Source organism: Xyrauchen texanus, chromosome 1, assembly GCF_025860055.1.
Source record: "Xyrauchen texanus isolate HMW12.3.18 chromosome 1, RBS_HiC_50CHRs, whole genome shotgun sequence".
Taxonomy (NCBI): domain Eukaryota; kingdom Metazoa; phylum Chordata; class Actinopteri; order Cypriniformes; family Catostomidae; genus Xyrauchen; species Xyrauchen texanus.
Window position 1 is genome coordinate 2681239 of NC_068276.1, and position 22805 is coordinate 2704043.

General features: G+C 31.8%; 1 protein-coding gene across 8 annotated transcripts in view; it reads right to left on the reverse strand.

Moving 5' to 3' along the window:
- LOC127647831 (receptor-type tyrosine-protein phosphatase delta-like) overlaps positions 1-22805 on the reverse strand; it is a 534579-nt gene that overhangs the window by 101925 nt on the left and 409849 nt on the right. The window lies entirely within an intron of this gene.

Sequence of the window (22805 nt, forward strand, 5' to 3'; positions counted from 1 at the left end):
AGAAATTGCTTTTTGCTTTAAAACAGAGAGTGAGAGAGAGGGAGTTAAGGCTCAAATATCAAGACACATGTTCTTACTATAATCGAGCTGTTTTTATATGACTATGTACTAAAGGCCTGTGAAAGCATAAAGCCAACGGACATGAAAAAGTGGGTTGTGTGTGTGTGTGTGTGTGTGTGTTTTGTTGCATTGGCAGCCTGCAGTTGATTTTGAAAGGTATTATTAGTGTGAGACTTTGGCTTGGCCCAAGAACACTACACTAATATTTATGCAGTGCTTCTAGTTATTTGATCAGACTGCCAAAAGTTCAAACATTTTAATACAAAATTGCAAAAAGAACTGTTTTTATTTCTAAAATGAGAACTGGATGCCACTCGCACTGACAACAATGTAGACTAGTACTGTCCGAGATGAAATCATGCATACTGTTCACTTGTTATTTTTACTAACATATACTGCACAGTGTTCAGTAAGTAGCGCGCTATATCCCATTCCAAACATACTGAACCAGTGTGTGTGTTGACTGTGTTTCAAGTGTGTGAGGGATTCTGCTTGAAGCAACGCCAAAAATAATCGTCCAGTGAAAGCACGCCAACTTGAAGCCCTCAGAAGAGGGTTAACCTCTGACCCAGACCCTCTATACCTCTTCAGACCAGAAGGGACTGAAAGATGTGTTATTATAACTTTTGTTCAGTTTTCCAGAGTTCATTACAGATCAAGCTGAGAATACTGGGTCACATTCAGTTCTCATTGTGTGGTCTGGTTAAACCTTCTGGGCTTTGTTTTGTCCGTGTTAATTGTGCTGTGAAAGGAGAGTCAGAACCAATGAAACGGACCGGTGCCAGAACCACCACAAGTAGCACGGTCCAGCACGCCTGTTGCTAGGAAACTAACGAAGCTAGGTGCCGCCCACCTCCCAGCTCAGGTGGGTACAATGTCCGGCGTGTGACATTTGACCTCGATTAGAGATAAATCAGGCAGGAAACACAAGTCTGCTAACGACTTCTACTGTACATCGACAAGAGACTACAAACAAAAACATCAAGTGTGCTTGAGCTGTCGTTCTTTCACATGAATGCCACTTGCTTTGATATTTTCATGTAAGTGTCCAAATATTTTTGCGGCCACTGTACATCCAAACAGTGCTTAAAGACTAAAGGATTGTCTTCTAACACACACACACACACAAGCACGCACTTGCATGAGAGCATTGTGACCTTTCACACTGCATTAATTTAATGGTGCAGTATGAGAATGTTTCAAGCCATTTTCACAGCACAGTGACTTTATAACAGCCACAACAACATAAAATATGCCCTACCAGAGGTGACTGGCCATTCAGAGACATTTAGTTGTCATTCTGTTTGACAGACAAAGAGAGAGCCGTTCACTAACAAACAAATTAATATTAGCTACTATTTATCATTTATATAAATTTATAATATGTTTAAATCATGTAAAACAATTTCCATTACCAGTAGCATGGTTTGGCTATTTCTATACAAATATACACACATATATATATATTATATATATTAGGGCTAAAACGACTAGTCGACGTTATCTACAGCGTCAAATAGTCGTTTGATGTAATTTAACGTAACATGAGATCATATTAAACTCTAATGATGACGCACGAGAGGAGCACTGCAGTTCACGACTGACTGAGGAGAGGAAGAATTACACAGATCACAGTCCAGATGCACTCGAAACTTTCCAAACAGCTTCAGCTGATGAAGATCACAACGTACAAGGGAAAAATAATAAATACAAAATAAGTAAATACAGAAGCACTCTCATTGTGGAATCAGTGGAGCCAGTGCTCTTGAAAGGAAACACCCTGGCACTACATCTTAACGGTTATATATAATGCGTTACATCTTTAATGCGGTTATATTTAATGCGTTACATCTTTAATGCGGTTATATTTAATGGGTTACATCATTAAATGCAGTTAAATTTAATGCATTACATCTTAAATGCAGTTATGTATATTTAATGCGTTACATCTTTAATGCGGTTATGTATATTTAATGCGTTACATCTTTAATGCGGTTATATATATTTAATGCGTTACATCTTTAAATGCGGTTATATTTAATGCGTTACATCTTTAAATGCAGTTATATATATTTAATGCCTTACATCTTTAATGCGGTTATATATATTTAATGTGTTACATCTTTAATGCGGTTGTATATATTTAATGCGTTATATCTTAACGGTTATATTTAATGCGTTACATCTTTAATGCGGTTATAATTAATGCGTTCCATCTTTAATGCAGTTATATGTAATGTGTTACATCTTTAATGCGGTTATATTTAATGTGTTCCATCTTAAATGCAGTTATATTTAATATGTTACATCTTTAATGCAGTTATATATATTTAATGCATTACTTCTTTAATGCTGTTATACTTAATGCATTACATCTTAAATGCAGTTATGTATATTTAATGCGTTACATCTTTAATGCAGTTATATATATTTAATGCGTTACATCTTTAATGCGGTTATGTATATTTAATGCGTTACATCTTTAATGCGGTTATATATATTTAATGCGTTACATCTTTAAATGCGGTTATATTTAATGCGTTACATCTTTAAATGCAGTTATATATATTTAATGCCTTACATCTTTAATGCGGTTATATATATTTAATGTGTTACATCTTTAATGCGGTTATATATATTTAATGCGTTATATCTTAACGGTTATATTTAATGCGTTACATCTTTAATGCGGTTATATTTAATGCATTCCATCTTTAATGCAGTTATATGTAATGTGTTACATCTTTAATGCGGTTATATTTAATGTGTTCCATCTTAAATGCAGTTATATTTAATATGTTACATCTTTAATTCGGTTCAATTTAATGCGTTACATCTTTAATGCGGTTCTATTTAATGCATTACATCTTTCATGCAGTTATATATATTTAATGCGTTACATCTTTAATGCGGTTATATATATTTAATGTGTTACATCTTTAATGCGGTTATATATATTTAATGCGTTACATCTTTAAATGCGGTTATATTTAATGCGTTCCATCTTTAATGCAGTTATATTTAATGTGTTACATCTTTAAATGCAGTTATATATATTTAATGCCTTACATCTTTAATGCGGTTATATATATTTAATGTGTTACATCTTTAATGCGGTTATATATATTTAATGCGTTATATCTTAACGGTTATATTTAATGCGTTACATCTTTAATGCGGTTATATTTAATGTGTTCCATCTTTAATGCAGTTATATGTAATGTGTTACATCTTTAATGCGGTTATATTTAATGTGTTCCATCTTAAATGCAGTTATATTTAATATGTTACATCTTTAATTCGGTTCAATTTAATGCGTTACATCTTTAATGCGGTTCTATTTAATGCATTACATCTTTCATGCAGTTATATATATTTAATGCGTTACATCTTTAATGCGGTTATATATATTTAATGTGTTACATCTTTAATGCGGTTATATATATTTAATGCGTTACATCTTTAAATGCGGTTATATTTAATGCGTTACATCTTTGAATGCGGTTATATATATTTAATGCGTTACATCTTTAATGTGGTAATATATATTTAATGCGTTACATCTTTAAATGCGGTTATATTTAATGTGTTACATCTTTAATGCGGTTATATTTAATGTAGTTTTTAATGCAGTTATATATATTTAATGTGTTACATCTTAAATGCAGTTATATTTAATGCGTTACAACTTAAATGCAGTTAAATTTAATGCATTACATCTTTAATGGGGTTATATGTATATATATAATGAGTTACATCTTAAATGCAGTTATATTTAATGCGTTACAGCTTTAATGCGGTCATATATATTTAATGTGTTACATCTTAAATGCAGTTATATTTAATGTATTACATCTTTAATGCGGTTATAAATATTTAATGTGTTACATCATAAATGCAGTTATATTTAATGCGTTACATCTTTACATGCGATTATATTTAATGCGTTACATCTTTAAATGCGGTTATATTTAATGCGTTACATCTTTAATGCAGTTATATTTAATGTGTTCCATCTTTAATGCAGTTATATTTAATGCGTTACATCTTTAAATGCGGTTATATTTAATGCGTTACATCTTAAATGCAGTTACATTTAATGCGTTACATCTTTAAATGCGGTTATATTTAATGTGTTACATCTTAAATGCAGTTACATTTAATGTGTTACATCTTTAATGCAGTTATATTTAATGCGACATCTTTAATGCGGTTATATTTAATGCGATACATCTTTAAATGCGGTTACATTTAATGCGTTACATCTTAAATGCGGTTATATTTAATGCGTTCCATCTTTAAATGCGGTTATATTTAATGCGGTACATCTTAAATGCAGTTATATTTAATTCGCTACATCTTTAAATGAAGTTATATTTAATGAGTTACAACTTTAAATGCGGTTATATTTAATGCGTTACATCTTTAATGCGGTTATATATATTTAATGCGTTACACCTTAAATGCAGTTATATTGAGTTACATCTTTAATGTGGTTATATATATTTAATGCGTTACATCTTAAATAAAGTTATATTTAATGCGTTACACCTTTAAATGTGGTTATATTTAATGTGTTACATCTTAAGTGCTGTTATATTTAATGCAGTTATATTTAATGTGTTAAATCTTTAATGCAGTTATATTTAATGCGTTAAATCTTTAATGCAGTTATATTTAATGCAGTTATATTTAATGCTTTACATCTTAAATTAAGTTATACATATTTAATGCGTTACATCTTTAATGCAGTTATATTTAATGTGTTACATCTTAAATGCGGTTATATTTAATGTGTTACATCTTAAGTGCCGTTATATTTAATGCAGTTATATTTAATGCGTTAAATCTTTAATGCAGTTATATTTAATGCGTTACATCTTTAATGCAGTTATACTTAATGCGTTACATCTTAAATTAAGTTATATATATTTAATGCGTTACATCTTTAATGCAGTTATATTTAATGCGTTACATCTTAAATGCAGTTATATATATTTAATGCGTTACTTCTTTAATGCAGTTATATTTAAAGCATTATATCTTTAATGCAGTTATATTTAATGCGTTACATCTTTAATGCAGTTATATTTAAAGCGTTACATCTTTAATGAAGATATATTTAATGCGTTACATCTTTAATGTAGTTATATTTAATGCGTTACATCTTTAATGCAGTTATATTTAATGCGTTACATCGTAAATGCAGTTATATTTAATGCGTTACATCTTAAATGCAGTTATATTTAATGCGTTACATCATTAAATGCAGTTATATTTAATGCGTTACATCTTTAAATGTGGTTATATTTAATGCGTTACATCTCAAATGCAGTTACATTTAATGCATTACATCTTTAATGCAGTTATATTTAATGCGACATCTTTAATGCGGTTATATTTAATGCGATACATATTTAAATGCGGTTATATTTAATGCGTTACATCTTTAAATGCGGTTATATTTAATGTGTTACATCTTTAATGTCGCTATATTTAATGCGTTACATCTTTAATGCGGTTATATTTAATGCGCTACATCTTAAATGCGGTTACATTTAATGCGTTACATCTTTAATGCGGTTATATTTAATGTGTTACATCTTTAATGCGGTTATATTTAATGCGTTACATCTTTAATGCAGTTATATATATTTAATGCATTACTTCTTTAATGCAGTTATATATATTTAATGCGTTACATCTTTAAATGCGGTTATATTTAATAAGTTACATCTTTAATGCGGTTACATTTAATGTGTTCCATCTTTAATGCAGTTATATTTAAAGCGTTACATCTTTAATGCCGTTATATTTAATGCGTTACATCTTTAATGTAGTTATATTTAATGCGTTACATCTTTAATGCAGTTATATTTAATGTGTTACAACTTAAATGCAGTTATATTTAATGCGTTACATATTTAATGTGTTTATATATATTTAATGCATTACATCTTAAATGCGGTTATATTTAATGCTTTACATCTTTAAATGCGGTTATATTTAATGTGTTACATCTTAAGTGCTGTTATATTTAATGCAGTTATATTTAATGTGTTACATCTTTAATGCAGTTATATTTAATGCGTTAAATCTTTAATGCAGTTATATTTAATGCGTTAAATCTTTAATGCAGTTATATTTAATGCAGTTATATTTAATGCTTTACATCTTAAATTAAGTTATATATATTTAATGCGTTACATCTTTAATGCAGTTATATTTAATGTGTTACATCTTAAATGCGGTTATATTTAATGTGTTACATCTTAAGTGCCGTTATATTTAATGCGTTAAATCTTTAATGCGGTTATATTTAATGCGTTACATCTTTAAATGCGGTTATATTTAATGTGTTACATCTTTCATGCAGTTATATTTAATGCGTTAAATCTTTAATGCGGTTATATTTAATGCGTTACATCTTTAAATGCGGTTATATTTAATGCATTACATATTAAATGCAGTTACATTTAATGCGTTACATCTTTAATGCAGTTATATTTAATGCGACATCTTAAATGCGGTTATATTTAATGCGTTACATCTTAAATGCGGTTATATTTAATGCGTTACATCTTTAAATGTGGTCATATTTAATGTGTTACATCTTAAATGCAGTTATATTTAATGTGTTACATCTTTAATGTCGCTATATTTAATGTGTTACATCTTAAATGCGGTTATATTTAAAGTGTTACATCTTAAATGCGGTTATATTTAATGCGTTACATCTTAAATGCAGTTATATATATTTAATGTGTTACTCGTTAATGCAGTTATATTTAATGCGTTACATCTTAAATCGCGGTTATATTTAATGCGTTACATCTTTAAATGCAGTTATATTTAATGCGTTACATCTTTAATGTCGCTATATTTAATGTGTTACATCTTTAATGCGGTTATATTTAATGCGCTACATCTTAAATGCGGTTAAATTTAATGCGTTACATCTTTAATGTGTTACATCTTTAATGCAGTTATATTTAATGCGTTACATCTTTAATGCGGTTATATTTAATGCGTTACATCTTAAATGCGGTTATATTTAATGCGTTACATCTTTAATGCGGTTATATTTAATGAGTTACATCTTTAATGCAGTTATATATATTTAATGCGTTACTTCTTAAATGCAGTTATATATATTTAATGCGTTACATCTTTAATGGCGTTATATTTAATGCGTTACATCTTTAATGTAGTTACATTTAATGCGTTACATCTTTAATGCAGTTATATTTAATGCGTTACAACTTAAATGCAGTTATATTTAATGTGTTACATATTTAATGTGTTTATATATATTTAATGCGTTACATCTTAAATGCGGTTATATTTAATGCGTTACATCTTTAAATGCGGTTATATTTAATGTGTTACATCTTAAGTGCTGTTATATTTAATGCAGTTATATTTAATGTGTTACATCTTTAATGCAGTTATATTTAATGCGTTAAATCTTTAATGCAGTTATATTTAATGCGTTAAATCTTTAATGCAGTTATATTTAATGCAGTTATATTTAATGCTTTACATCTTAAATTAAGTTATATATATTTAATGCGTTACATCTTTAATGCAGTTATATTTAATGCGTTAAATCTTTAATGCGGTTATATTTAATGCGTTACATCTTTAAATGCGGTTATATTTAATGCGTTACATATTAAATGCAGTTACATTTAATGCGTTACATCTTTAATGCAGTTATATTTAATGCGACATCTTTAATGCGGTTATATTTAATGCGATACATCTTTAAATGCGGTTATATTTAATGCGTTACATCTTAAATGCTGTTATATTTAATGCGTTACATCTTTAAATGTGGTCATATTTAATGTGTTACATCTTAAATGCAGTTATATTTAATGTGTTACATCTTTAATGTCGCTATATTTAATGTGTTACATCTTAAATGCGGTTATATTTAAAGTGTTACATCTTAAATGCGGTTATATTTAATGCGTTACATCTTAAATGCAGTTATATATATTTAATGTGTTACTTCGTTAATGCAGTTATATTTAATGCGTTACATCTTAAATGCGGTTATATTTAATGCGTTACATCTTTAAATGCAGTTATATTTAATGCGTTACATCTTTAATGTCGCTATATTTAATGTGTTACATCTTTAATGCGGTTATATTTAATGCGCTACATCTTAAATGTGGTTAAATTTAATGTGTTACATCTTTAATGTGTTACATCTTTAATGCAGTTATATTTAATGCGTTACATCTTTAATGCGGTTATATTTAATGCGTTACATCTTAAATGCGGTTATATTTAATGCGTTACATCTTTAATGCGGTTATATTTAATGAGTTACATCTTTAATGCAGTTATATATATTTAATGCGTTACTTCTTAAATGCAGTTATATATATTTAATGCGTTACATCTTTAATGGCGTTATATTTAATGCGTTACATCTTTAATGTAGTTACATTTAATGCGTTACATCTTTAATGCAGTTATATTTAATGCGTTACAACTTAAATGCAGTTATATTTAATGTGTTACATATTTAATGTGTTTATATATATTTAATGCGTTACATCTTAAATGCGGTTATATTTAATGCGTTACATCTTTAAATGCGGTTATATTTAATGTGTTACATCTTAAGTGCTGTTATATTTAATGCAGTTATATTTAATGTGTTACATCTTTAATGCAGTTATATTTAATGCGTTAAATCTTTAATGCCGTTATATTTAATGCGTTAAATCTTTAATGCAGTTATATTTAATGCAGTTATATTTAATGCTTTACATCTTAAATTAAGTTATATATATTTAATGCGTTACATCTTTAATGCAGTTATATTGAATGTGTTACATCTTAAATGAGGTTATATTTAATGTGTTACATCTTAAGTGCCGTTATATTTAATGCAGTTATATTTAATGTGTTACATCTTTCATGCAGTTATATTTAATGCGTTAAATCTTTAATGCGGTTATATTTAATGCGTTACATCTTTAAATGCGTATATATTTAATGCGTTACATCTTAAATGCAGTTACATTTAATGCGTTACATCTTTAATGCCGTTATATTTAATGCGACATCTTTAATGCGGTTATATTTAATGCGTTACATCTTAAATGCGGTTATATTTAATGCGTTACATCTTTAAATGCGGTTATATTTAATGTGTTATATCTTAAATGCAGTTATATTTAATTCGCTACATCTTTAAATGCAGTTATATTTAATGTGTTACATCTTTAATTTCGCTATATTTAATGTGTTACATCTTAAATGCGGTTATATTTAATGCGTTACATCTTAAATGCGGTTATATTTAATGCGTTACATCTTAAATGCAGTTATATATATTTAATGTGTTACTTCTTTAATGCAGTTATATTTAATGCGTTACATCTTAAATGCAGTTATATTTAATGCTTTACATCTTAAATGCGGTTATATTTAATGCATTACATCTTTAATGCGGTTATATTTAATGTGTTACATCTTAAATGTGGTTATATTTAATGCGTTAAATCTTAAATGCAGTTATATATATTTAATGTGTTACTTCTTTAATGCAGTTATATTTAATGCGTTACATCTTTAATGCAGTTATATTTAATGCGTTACATCTTAAATGCAGTTATATTTAATGCGTTAAATCTTTAATGCAGTTATATTTAATGCAGTTATATTTAATGTGTTACATCTTTAATGTCGCTATATTTAATGTGTTACATCTTTAATGCGGTTATATTTAATGCGCAACATCTTAAATGCAGTTATATTTAATGCGTTACATCTTAAATGTGGTTATATTTAATGCGTTACATCTTTAATGCAGTTATATATATTTAATGCGTTACTTTAATGCAGTTATATATATTTAATGCGTTACTTCTTTAATGCAGTTATATTTAAAGCTTTACATCTTTAATGCCGTTATATTGAATGCGTTACATCTTAAATGCAGTTATATTTAATGTTTTACATCTTAAATGCAGTTATATTTAATGCGTTACTTCTTTAATGCAATTATATTTAATGTGTTACATCTTACATGCAGTTAAATATACTGTATTTAATGCTTTACTTCTTTAATGCAGTTATATTTAATGCGTTACTTCTTTAATGCAGTTATATTTAATGCGTTACTTCTTTAATGGCGTTATATTTAATGCGTTACATCATTAATGCAGTTATATTTAATGCGTTACATCTTAAATGCGGTTATATTTAATGCGTTACATCTTAAATGCAGTTATATATATTTAATGTGTTACTTCTTTAATGCAGTTATATTTAATGCGTTACATCTTAAATGCGGTTATATTTAATGCGTTACATCTTTAATGCGGTTATATTTAATGCGTTACATCTTAAATGTGGTTATATTTAATGCGTTAAATCTTAAATGCAGTTACATTTAATGTGTTAAATCTTTAATGCAGTTATATTTAATGCTTTACATCTTAAATGTGGTTATATTTAATGCGTTAAATCTTAAATGCAGTTACATTTAATGTGTTAAATCTTTAATGCAGTTATATTTAATGCGTTACTTCTTTAATGGCGTTATATTTAATGCGTTACATCATTAATGCAGTTATATTTAATGCGTTACATCTTAAATGCGGTTATATTTAATGCGTTACATCTTAAATGCAGTTATATATATTTAATGTGTTACTTCTTTAATGCAGTTATATTTAATGCGTTACATCTTAAATGCGGTTATATTTAATGCGTTACATCTTTAATGCGGTTATATTTAATGCGTTACTTCTTTAATGCAGTTATATTTAATGCGTTACATCTTTAATGCAGTTACATTTAATGTGTTAAATCTTTAATGCAGTTATATTTAATGCTTTACATCTTAAATTAAGTTATATATGTTTAATGCGTTACATCTTTAATGCAGTTATATTTAATGTGTTACATCTTAAATGCGGTTATATTTAATGTGTTACATCTTAAGTGCCGTTATATTTAATGCAGTTATATTTAATGTGTTACATCTTTCATGCAGTTATATTTAATGCGTTAAATCTTTAATGCAGTTATATTTAATGCGTTACATCTTTAATGCAGTTATATTTAATGCGTTACATCTTAAATGCAGTTATATATATTTTGCGTTACTTCTTTAATGCAGTTATATTTAAAGCATTATATCTTTAATGCAGTTATATTTAATGCATTACATCATTAATGCAGTTATATTTAATGCGTTACATCTTTAATGTGGTTATATTTAAAGCGTTACATCTTTAATGCCGTTATATTTAATGCGTTACATCTTTAATGTAGTTATATTTAATGCGTTACATCTTTAATGCAGTTATATTTAATGCGTTACATCTTAAATGTGGTTATATTTAATGCGTTAAATCTTAAATACAGTTATATATATTTAATGTGTTACTTCTTTAATGCAGTTATATTTAATGCGTTACATCTTTAATGCAGTTATATTTAATGCGTTAAATCTTTAATGCAGTTATATTTAATGCAGTTATATTTAATGCTTTACATCTTAAATTAAGTTATATATGTTTAATGCATTACATCTTTAATGCAGTTATATTTAATGTGTTACATCTTAAATGTGGTTATATTTAATGTGTTACATCTTAAATGCGGTTATATTTAATGTGTTACATCTTAAGTGCCGTTATATTTAATGCAGTTATATTTAATGCGTCACATCTTTAATGCGGTTATATTTAATGCGTTAAATCTTTAATGCAGTTATATTTAATGCGTTACATCTTTAATGCAGTTATAATTAATGCGTTACATCTTAAATTAAGTTATATATATTTAATGCGTTACATCTTTAATGCAGTTATATTTAATGCGTTACATCTTAAATGCAGTTATATATATTTTGCGTTACTTCTTTAATGCAGTTATATTTAAAGCATTATATCTTTAATGCAGTTATATTTAATGCATTACATCATTAATGCAGTTATATTTAATGCGTTACATCTTTAATGCGGTTATATTTAAAGCGTTACATCTTTAATGCCGTTGTATTTAATGAGTTACATCTTTAATGCAGTTATATTTAATGCGTTACAACTTAAATGCAGTTATATATATTTAATGCGTTACTTCTTTAATGCAGTTATATATATTTAATGTGTTACATCTTAAATGCAGTTATATATATTTAATGCGTTACATCGTAAATGCAGTTATATTTAATGCGTTACATCTTAAATGCAGTTATATTTAATGTGTTACATCATTAAATGCAGTTATATTTAATGCGTTACATTTTTAAATGCAGTTATATTTAATGCGTTACATATTAAATGCAGTTACATTTAACGTGTTACATCTTTAATGCAGTTATATTTAATGTGACATCTTTAATGCAGTTATATTTAATGCAATACATCTTTAAATGCGGTTATATTTAATGCATTACATCTTTAAATGTGGTTATATTTAATGTGTTACATCTTAAATGCAGTTATATTTAATTCGCTACATCTTTAAATGCAGTTATATTTAATGTGTTACATCTTTACTGCGGTTATATTTAATGCGCTACATCTTAAATGCGGTTATATTTAATGCGTTACATCTTTAATGCTGTTATATTTAATGTGTTACATCTTTAATGCAGTTATATATATTTAATGCGTTACTTCTTTAATGCAGTTATATATATTTAATGCGTTACTTCTTTAATGCAGTTATATTTAAAGCATTACATCTTTAATGCCGTTATATTGAATGCGTTACATCTTAAATGCAGTTATATTTAATGTTTTACATCTTAAATGCAGTTATATTTAATGCGTTACTTCTTTAATGCAGTTATATTTAATGCGTTACTTCTTTAATGCAGTTAAATATACTGTATTTAATGCTTTACTTTAATGCAGTTATATTTAAAGCATTACATCTTTAATGCAGTTATATTTAATGCGTTACTTTAATGCAGTTATATTTAATGCGTTACATCTTAAATGCAGTTATATATATTTAATGTGTTACTTCTTTAATGCAGTTATATTTAATGCGTTACATCTTAAATGTGGTTATATTTAATGCGTTACATCTTAAATGCGGTTATATTTAATGCGTTACATCTTTAATGCGGTTATATTTAATGCCTTAAATCTTAAATGCAGTTATATATATTTAATGTGTTACTTCTTTAATGCAGTTATATTTAATGCGTTACATCTTAAATGCAGTTATATATATTTAATGCATTACTTCTTTAATGCAGTTATATTTAAAGCGTTACATCTTTAATGCAGTTATATTTAATGCGTTACATCTTTAATGCGGTTATATTTAATGCGTTACATCTTAAATGCGGTTATATTTAATGCGTTACATCTTTAATGTGGTTATATTTAATGCGTTACTTCTTTAATGCAGTTATATTTAAAGCGTTACATCTTTAATGCGGTTATATTTAATGCGTTATATCCTTTATTCGGTTATGCATTAAAGTTAAAATAATACAGAAGCAGATAATTGAAATAACTATAAACTCTGAAACGGTCATTTCTCTGTGCAGTCAGCGCCTCTTCTATGAGTTGCGTGTATGGAGAGATTGAAACTGCACCGGCTGTTGCACACTCTGTCATGGGACGTTCATCCCTCGAGCGCACACGCTTAATGCAGCTAGATTATAACATGATGACTCGAGATTTATTGAATCATAAAATATGTGTCACTGTGTGTTTCTTATCGAGAAGAAAATTGTCAATACTCAGCTTTATTAATAAGACAACAACAACAAGTTACATTTATATAGCGCTTTTCTCAAACTCAAAGCGCTTTACATAGTATAGGGGGAATCTCCTCAACCACCACAAGAGAGTTTGTATTTTAGTGAGTTAAAGATGGATTGGAGTGAACAGAAAGGTGAGAGAGTTGTCACCCCATTATACACTGCAACAAAATATTTTTATGATTTGTTTTTGTTTTGGTTTGTTTTCCAATATAACTCATTTAAAACAATGTACATTTTCTTTAGCAGCTAAACTGCAGAATAAAGAAATATTATCTGAGAATGTTGAATATAATATTAAAAATAAAAATATTTTAAAATATCTAAAAATCATTTTAAAAAGATGTATTGACCTGAGAAGGTATTTAGACTTGCTTTTAGAGAATAGATCTTGAATATAATTATATTTTGTCTTTACTGCACTCGCAGAAGTATGATCAAGTGAAAAATACACTTACATTCAAAATACACTTATATTTAATATACATTCTCTTAAAGCAAGTCTAAACATCAAATATCTTGTAAAAACGTATATGTAGTTTCTCAAGTAAATGTTTCTTGTTTTAAGGATTTGTAGACAATTTTAAATGGAAAACAAGACAAAAACACTTGATAACAAAATGATTTCTTTCACTGAATTAAAGGAAAAAAATAATTTTTATTCAGTTTAATTCAGTAATAAGATGATGTTGTCCTCTTTATTGTTATTAAGCACGTTTAATCCAATCTTTTAGTTGAGGCACAAGCTGAATAATCGATTAAGAGCAAATGTTTCATCGTTGCAATAATCGACAGAATCATTGAATAATCATTCTAATTATCGTTAGATCAATCGATTATCAAAATAATCATTAGTTGCAGCCTTAATATATATATATATACATATATATATATATATATATATATATATATATATATATATATATATATATATATATATGACACACACACACACAATGGTGGCCAATATTTTGGAATAATGTACAGATTTAGCTGTTTCAGAAGGAAATTGGTACTTTAATTCACCAAAGTGAAATTCACCTGATCACAAAGTATAGTCAGGACATTACTGATGTAAAAAACATCACATCACTATTTGAAAAAAGTCATTTTTGATCAAATTTAGACAGCAGCATCACTCCAACACATTATCCTTGAGCAATCATGCTAAATTGAAGATTTGATACTAGAAAATCACTTGCCATATATCAAACACAGTTGAAAGATATTTGGTTCATGAAATTAAGCTTAACATTGTCTTTGTGTTTGTTTTTGAGTGCCACAGTATGTAATAGACTGGCATGTCTTGAGGTCAATATTAGGTCAGAAATGGCAAAACAGAAACTGATTTCTATAGAAACTCATCAGTCATTCATTGTTTTGAGGAATGAAGGCTTTACAATGCTTGAAAAAACTGAAGATTTCATACAAAGGTGTAACTACAAGGTGTAAGGTTGTGGCAGACTACAACTAAACAAGAGGATAAGTACATCAGAGTCTCTAGTTTGTGAAATAGACGCCTCACATGTCCTCCGCTGACAGCTTCATTGAATTCTACCCGCTCAACACCAGTTTCATGTACAACAGTAAAGAGAAGACTCTGGAGGACTTATGGGAAGAATTGCAAAGAAAAAGACACTTTTGAAACAGAAAAATTAAATGTTAGAGTGGGTAAAGAGACATTGACATTAGACAACTGATCATTGGAAAAGAGTGTCACGGATCTTAACCCCATTGAGCTTTTGTGTGATCAGCTAGACTGTAAGGTGTGTGAGAAGTGCCCGACAAGACAGTCACATCTATGGCAAGTGCTACAGGAAGTGTGGGGTGAAAGGTCAAGTGCTACAGGAAGTGTAATTTTTTTATGAAAACTCTTTGAAATAGTTTAAGAAGTTCTGAATTTTTTTTCAAATTGTAATAATAAATTTTCACGTTATTAATGTCCCGAGTATACATTGTGATAAGTTGAATGGCCCAGAGTATATAAGTTTGATTTCAACACAGGGATATCAATCTTTTCATACAATTCATGTTCAGAAATATAATTTGTGGTCAGTGGAGGTCTGTCTATTTTCATTCTTAGTTTGAAGCTGTGTGAAGTAATATCTGGTATTATAGTCTATTCCAAGAATGTACTTTTATTACAAACTTACTACAAATGTACTTTAAAAAAACGAAACATTTTAATATCACACATAGCAATATTTTGAGGAACTGTTTATTATAATTGCTTATTCTAATTATAACAATTAATAAACTATTTTATGAACATTGGTGTTTATTATCCTATTGCTGTTGCTTCAAGATTTGCCTAAGAGTAACCCTTACTGTAAAACATCCTCAAAGGTGCCCCTTGTGTGTTTGTGTTTAACGTTAACATTTAACATTAACGTTAGCGTTAGCAGTATACACGGCTGACCTCTACAGAAGAGCTGCTGTGTGTGTGTGTGTGTGTGTGTGTGTGTGTGTGTGTGTGTGTGTGTGTGTGTGTACGTGAGCTCCATATGGCTGACGCTCGGCTAATGAGAATCTCTGGAGACCGATGATCTCTCTGTGAGCTCCAGCACTTTAACGGCCAGATGACGACCTTCGATAAGTACGACATCATCTACTCGTGCCGTTTGATTCATAGACTGACTACAGCAACATTCTTTATCACTGAATTACTGCAGACGGCCGCGGCCCTGCACCTGACCTCAGTGTTTCCGCTAGGCCAAGATGTGTGTGTGAGAGAGAGACAGACAGGCAGAGAGACAAAAAATACAATAAAAAAAAGATATTAAAGATAGATAGACAAAGAGAGAGACAGGTGGGGAGACAGATAAAGAGTGAGAAAGAGAGAGAAATATAGAGTGACATGCAGAGGGACATATACAGAGAGAGAGAGACAGGCATGTAGGCAGCGAGGCAGACAGTTAGAGAGAAACAGGCAGAGAGACAGGCATGCAAAGAGAGAGGCAGGTACACAGACAGGTAAAAAGACAGGAAGAGAGACAGACATAGAAAGAGATAAGCAGAGAGTGAGACAGACATAAAGACATACAGAAAGACGTGCAAAGACAGACAAAGCAGAGAGAAAGACAGGCAGAGAGAGAGTTGACTTGTGATCAGCAAACATTTCAATCATAGTAAGAGACTAATATTCTCATGGTCTTCACGTGAAAAAACTATTGATCCTCTCACAGGAGGATTTTGGACCTAAACTCCAATTCAAACAGCGGGTCACAGACGCCACCTGGTTTCCCAGGCAACCGCAACTCACTTCGCAACCCACGCAGTTCAGTTCTCAACTGATGCCGTAAATTGAGTTACGACTTCCACCTCCGGCCACACTTACAGTCTGACATCTGCTTTTGTTGCGTTAGATGTTGACGTTCACTTCTAAATGTTTGTTTTTAAAATTCATTCCAACAAAGAATGTGAGTATTGATCATTATTACCATCTTACCGGAGGATTTCAAATGCTTGTCAGTCATTCATGTACAGTGTCTTAACCTATGACAGCAACAAACAGACCAGATTTGACATTACATCTCATGCTTTTGAGTCTGAATCTGGCCTTGAGTGTGTGTACGGTGTTTCATGATTCTCTCTCAAGTGTAAACAAATGCTCTCCACACAAACATTTACCCAGCAGTCACCACAGGATCAAGGACAACATGTGTGTGTACGATGATAAGAACAATCTTTCGTTTTGTTGGCATAGTGGTTAAAGCTGAGGCCAAATAAATGGAAGGTTGCTGGTTCAAACCCCACAAGAAGCAAGCCATGAACTATCACTATTGTGCCCTCATTCAAGACACATCTCTTTTATCTAAAGGGACTTGAACTAAGTGCATGATTCTATCAGGTACATAACTTTAATGAAATGCAATGTCTCATGGTATCTTCTGTGAACATCTACTTCCTGTGAGCTAGGGCTGAGCGATTCATCAAATTAGATTTTCAATTACGATTTTGGCTTCCAACGATTATGAAAACAAGATAATCGAGATAAAACTATTATTATGCCGTATTCAGTTTCACAATGAAACACCCCGGCACTATATATTTAAAGCATCCTTTATTAAAGTTCAAATAATAAGGAAACGGTTTATGAAAATAATCTCCGAAACCGGCATTTCTCTGTGAGGTCAGCGCTGCATCTACGAGCTGCGTGAAGTGACCGGGAAAGAGATTGAATCTTCTCCCGGCTGACGCACACTCTGGTGTGGGGACACTCGTCACTCTGTCATGTTTGCAGCAGCTCGATTATAACGTGATGGCTCACCACATAGTGAGTCATAATATATCTCAATTATCTTGTTTTCATAATCGTTGGAAGCCAAAATCGTAATTGAAAATACAATTTTAATAATCGTCCTACTGTGAGCAATGTTAAGGTTCAACACAAGACCCATTTTGAGGGCGCAAGAGAACCAGGGCAGTTTCTCTCAACTGGGAATTTATCAAACAAGAATCTTTCAATTTCCAAAAGCACAGCTGGGACCACCTGTCTGAAATGATCATTGGTCAATGGATGCCTTCATAAATGTGCATTACAGCAAAGAATTTCCCCACTTTTTCAAACCCATCCCCTTTTAAATTAAAGGACAGAATTATTTGATGCTGTGCATTCTTGCCAGTTCCTATAGCTTACCTGGCAAAGTGTGGCGCTAGCAGTGGGTAGGTCAAAACTTTGATTTCCAGGGAACATAGATACTGAAAAAATATATGCATTGAATGCACTGAAAGTCACATTGGATAAAAGAGAATGTAATGTGAACTCTGTGTAGGTCCCCAATCTCTAACAACAATGAGAGAAACATTAGTTAGACCTCATTTGGCCTTGGTTACACTTCTCCAGAACTTTTGAAGGTTGTAATAGTCTCAGCAGATCTGGTGGAAGCTTAGAACTTGTTTAACCAGAGTGGCGTAGCAAGGGCAAAGCTTCTAGTAAGTGACCGTGTACCCCATTGTGATGGTATCACCAGGCACTGTTCACTTTTTGACTACAGAGAAGTACAGGAAACATAAATCTGTAGGGTAGAATTCAAATAAGTGGGTGTTGGTCCAGAGGCAGTTCTGAAGGCCAGCATCAGAGCCAGAGCTTTTATTGTGAGCAGCTACAGTTGGCCAGTGGTGCGAGACCAAGAAGGCTGTGATGTGGGGCCTCCTAATTTGGTTGATGACCAGACAAGCCACTGCATTCTGGATCATCTGTAGAGTTCTAATTGTGCTAGGTTGTATGCTGACCAACTGAGCACTGAAGTAGTCCAGTCTTGAGATGACAAGAGCTTGGGCCAGAAGCTGCAGAGCATATTCAGACGAGTAGAGTCTGATTTTCATGACCGAGTGGATGATGCGGGCAATGATATTTAACTGGTCATCAAACACTACCCCACAACATCAGGGTGGCATGGCTGTTGTTAGTGTTGTTGAACCTAACTGTGCTGTTGTGGAACGGCTCGGAAAACAAGAAGTTCTGTCTTTGCGAGGTTGAGCTGGTGGCAATTGTTCATCCAGGCCAAGCCGTGAACAAGGCAGGCAGTGATACGAGCGGAGATAGTGGGGTTGACAGGCTGGCATCATCTGTGGTAGGAAATGCCGTGGGCCAATATGATTGGACTCGATGTTGTGTGTATCAAGAACAGAAGCAGGCCAAGCATTGAACCTCGAGGCACCGCAGTGGTTAGCCAATGTGACTTGAGACAACCCTCCCCTCCAGGAAAATGTGAAGGTTCTGGCAGAGAAGTAGAACTCAAGCCAGCAAAGATCAATTCCTGTGATTCTCAGACCAGAGAAGATGCCCAGGACGATCAGGTAATTCATCTTGTCAAAGGCAGCAGATAGATCTAGTAGTATGAAGATTGATTATTTGATGGCAGCACTGACCAAACACAGGGTCAACAAGGTGACGGACAACGAGGCAGTTTCCGAGGAATGTCACTTTTGAAGCTGGACCTTTAAAACAGGGAAATGTTTGCTTTAAAAGGAAAATGTGCTTTGGTTGGGATGCAGATAACACCAAATGAATGCTTCAGCAACAGATGTACTTATTATTGATTTAATCTATTTATTTTTTTCGATCCATTCCTCCTCCCAGAAAAAAAAGATAAACAGAGGAAATTAGGTCTTTTGTTCCTGTGAGCTTATTGGACCTGATCATGTGACCATCTAAAGGATGCTGAGACAGTGTGCCAATCAGAGTCATCTGACTTGGTGGATTGGCAAAAGAACAAATAAGTAGACTACGGGGCCTCCACATGACTAGTGTCAGGGCTTAAACACACTGCTCAATGCCACTTGCCACTTTTATATCCACATCAAAAGCATTACAGAAAAAGTCTTGTTTCAGTTTTAGTACTGACATCACCTAAGTAATGATACATGATTATCCATTATCACTGGCTGATGCTTCCAAACATCAGCGCAAAAACAGTCAACCTTTGAGTGCCAAAAACGAGTGGTGTGATTTAATGTCACATTTTTCATAACCTGGTACAACCAGTTGAAACATGCTCTGCATTTCCTATGTCATATCAAGTGCTCATGCACTGTTTGTCGCTCTTGTTTTTAGAGGAAGAACAACAACAGACAAAAAGAAAAAAGACAAACGAGTGGACACGGAGAGAGGAAATGAAGAATTGGCTTCCATTTCATTCTTACCCTCATTTTCTTTTTGTCTCTCGCTCTGTCGTTTTTTCTTAGCCTACAGTCTTCACAGTTAGATTTATGCCATTTATCACACTGACACTATCCCTCTCTCTCTTGCTCTCTCTAATGGATGAGTTTCATTCTGTCTGTTTAACAGTGTTGCGGAAGCTACTTTTCAACGTTAGCTTCTGAAGCTGTAAACAGCACTTAAAGTATAGTCAAGCTACCCTTTTGAAAAATGTGTTAGCTACACTATAAACTACTACAGCAGCATTTAACGAAATATTTTGCAACTAAAAAGAAGACAAAGCAAATGTATCAGTTCATCCTTTATCAGTAATCCATCGAGTGGTTCAACGAGTTTGATTTCTGCCTTAGTTTACTGGGATGTAAGCTGCATGCACAATACAATGTGACACAGAAAACAGCATTGTAGCTTTTTGTGTCGCGCTACACCGCTACTCGTTGGAACAAACAACATGTTACTGAAACAGCTTGAAAGCCACACAAACCTTTTCCAATGCCTAACGTAAAGCTGACGGAAAACACTTGCTACACACACACTGAAGTATGGCGTGTACACACCCTTTTTGGAGGGGTTTCACAGATGGCGAAAGGAAGTGACTGTGTGAGATGCACAGTGGGACACTCGCACATACTTCTCAGGGCTGCCATAAGAGACATATGTGTGCATATCACAATGATTCTGTGTGTGTGTCGTCCACCTCAGGTTGTAAAAGCACTTCATGACTCCATATTGGATCACATTTAAATGTGGAATGCCAATATAAAAATGAGCATCTCAAAAGAATCCGACACAGCCCAGTGACACAGCGCCCCCTTAGCAGCTGCGAGTACTCTTGATGTACGCTTCTACAAAGCTCGAACTAAGTGCACTAAGGAGTGAATAGTCTCAAAATCCAGACTGTTTACAATCAGCATAAAGTCTGGGGCACATTGACACTTATTTAAACGTGCAATTGGCACTGACATATCACAGCATCTTGAGTATTTAAGCTTGAGATTGTCATTAGAGACAGGGCTCAAATGACCAAACTTGAGAACCAATGTAGTTTGGGCCAACAGAGTCATTAGCTGAAGCTTCTAGGTTGCGGCAGATATTTGATGTCTCGATATGAGAAGACCCTTTAAACCGAAGCAATTAAAAACAGTTCAAATACTGGAGTCACATTACTGGCCGTCTCTCATTGTGATGTCAAGGATGAAGAATGTGTCGCGCAGTGATTATCGTGTTTTGCGAGCAGTATTGAGTTTGCAAAGCTGAAATGTCACAAGAGTCTAAGAGAGCGATTATAAATCTATATCAAACAGAGAGAGGCCAATTTAATTACTGTCTAATCAATACATCTTGGATCTGGTACAAATAGAGTTCAGACTGAACAGTCTGTGTGTGTGTGTTTCACCAGTGATTGCCATGGTGACCCCCTGACGAGACGGAATAGTGAAAATGCTCCTGCCCCACCCAAATGGTCACGCTTGAATGAATGGAATAGTTCAGCCAATTAAATCCCGTAATGAGCGGCAGCAGTTCAGGAAGTGTGAAATTGCTGTTGCTCTTATTCTGAACGGAAGAAAAACAGCACTCGTTGACTTATTGATCCGGTGTTTTCTTATTTATTTATTTTTTGCGAGGGTTTGGGTCTCCGAGTATAGTGTTTGGAGGCACATTCCACAATTTCTTTATTTATTTTCTTTATTTCAAAATGGTGATTTTGTCCTGTCCCACCAATAAAGTCCTTACTTTCTATTAAAGTCAAGCAAAATAATGTTAAACACTTGTTCTATATTTCATGTTTATTGCAAAAAAATTGAAATATTGCAAATCCCATAAAATTAATAAATAAAATGGTTCATATTATATTTAGTGTGACCTCCTGAGGTTGACGATTAACATTTTCTAAAGGATAAACGCCTCCTTTCACTGACCTTTTGCTGAAAAAAAGGAGTTTTTGAGATTCTCAGGCCTACACATCTTTCATTTCAGTATGTTAACATGCCAATATTTCAAATACAGTATGTGCGCATAAGTACGTGACGAGCACCAGAGATGTGTCCAGAGACTTCATCTGGACTGTCTGTTTTACACTTATTAACTGCATCAGAGACTGTTTAGCAGAGACGGGTCACTTCTATTTAAATTAATGGGAGAAATTGGAACACTCAACCAAGGATCTCTAGCACCCAACAGTCAACGGATGTGGAAAGGAAGTCCCGCCTTACAGGTAAAAGAGACAATCACCTTTTAGATCAATTCGAGCCAATCAGCTCGAGAATGCGCATTAGCTATAAAAGCTGGGAAAAGGTAAGGAATCACAATTTATGATAC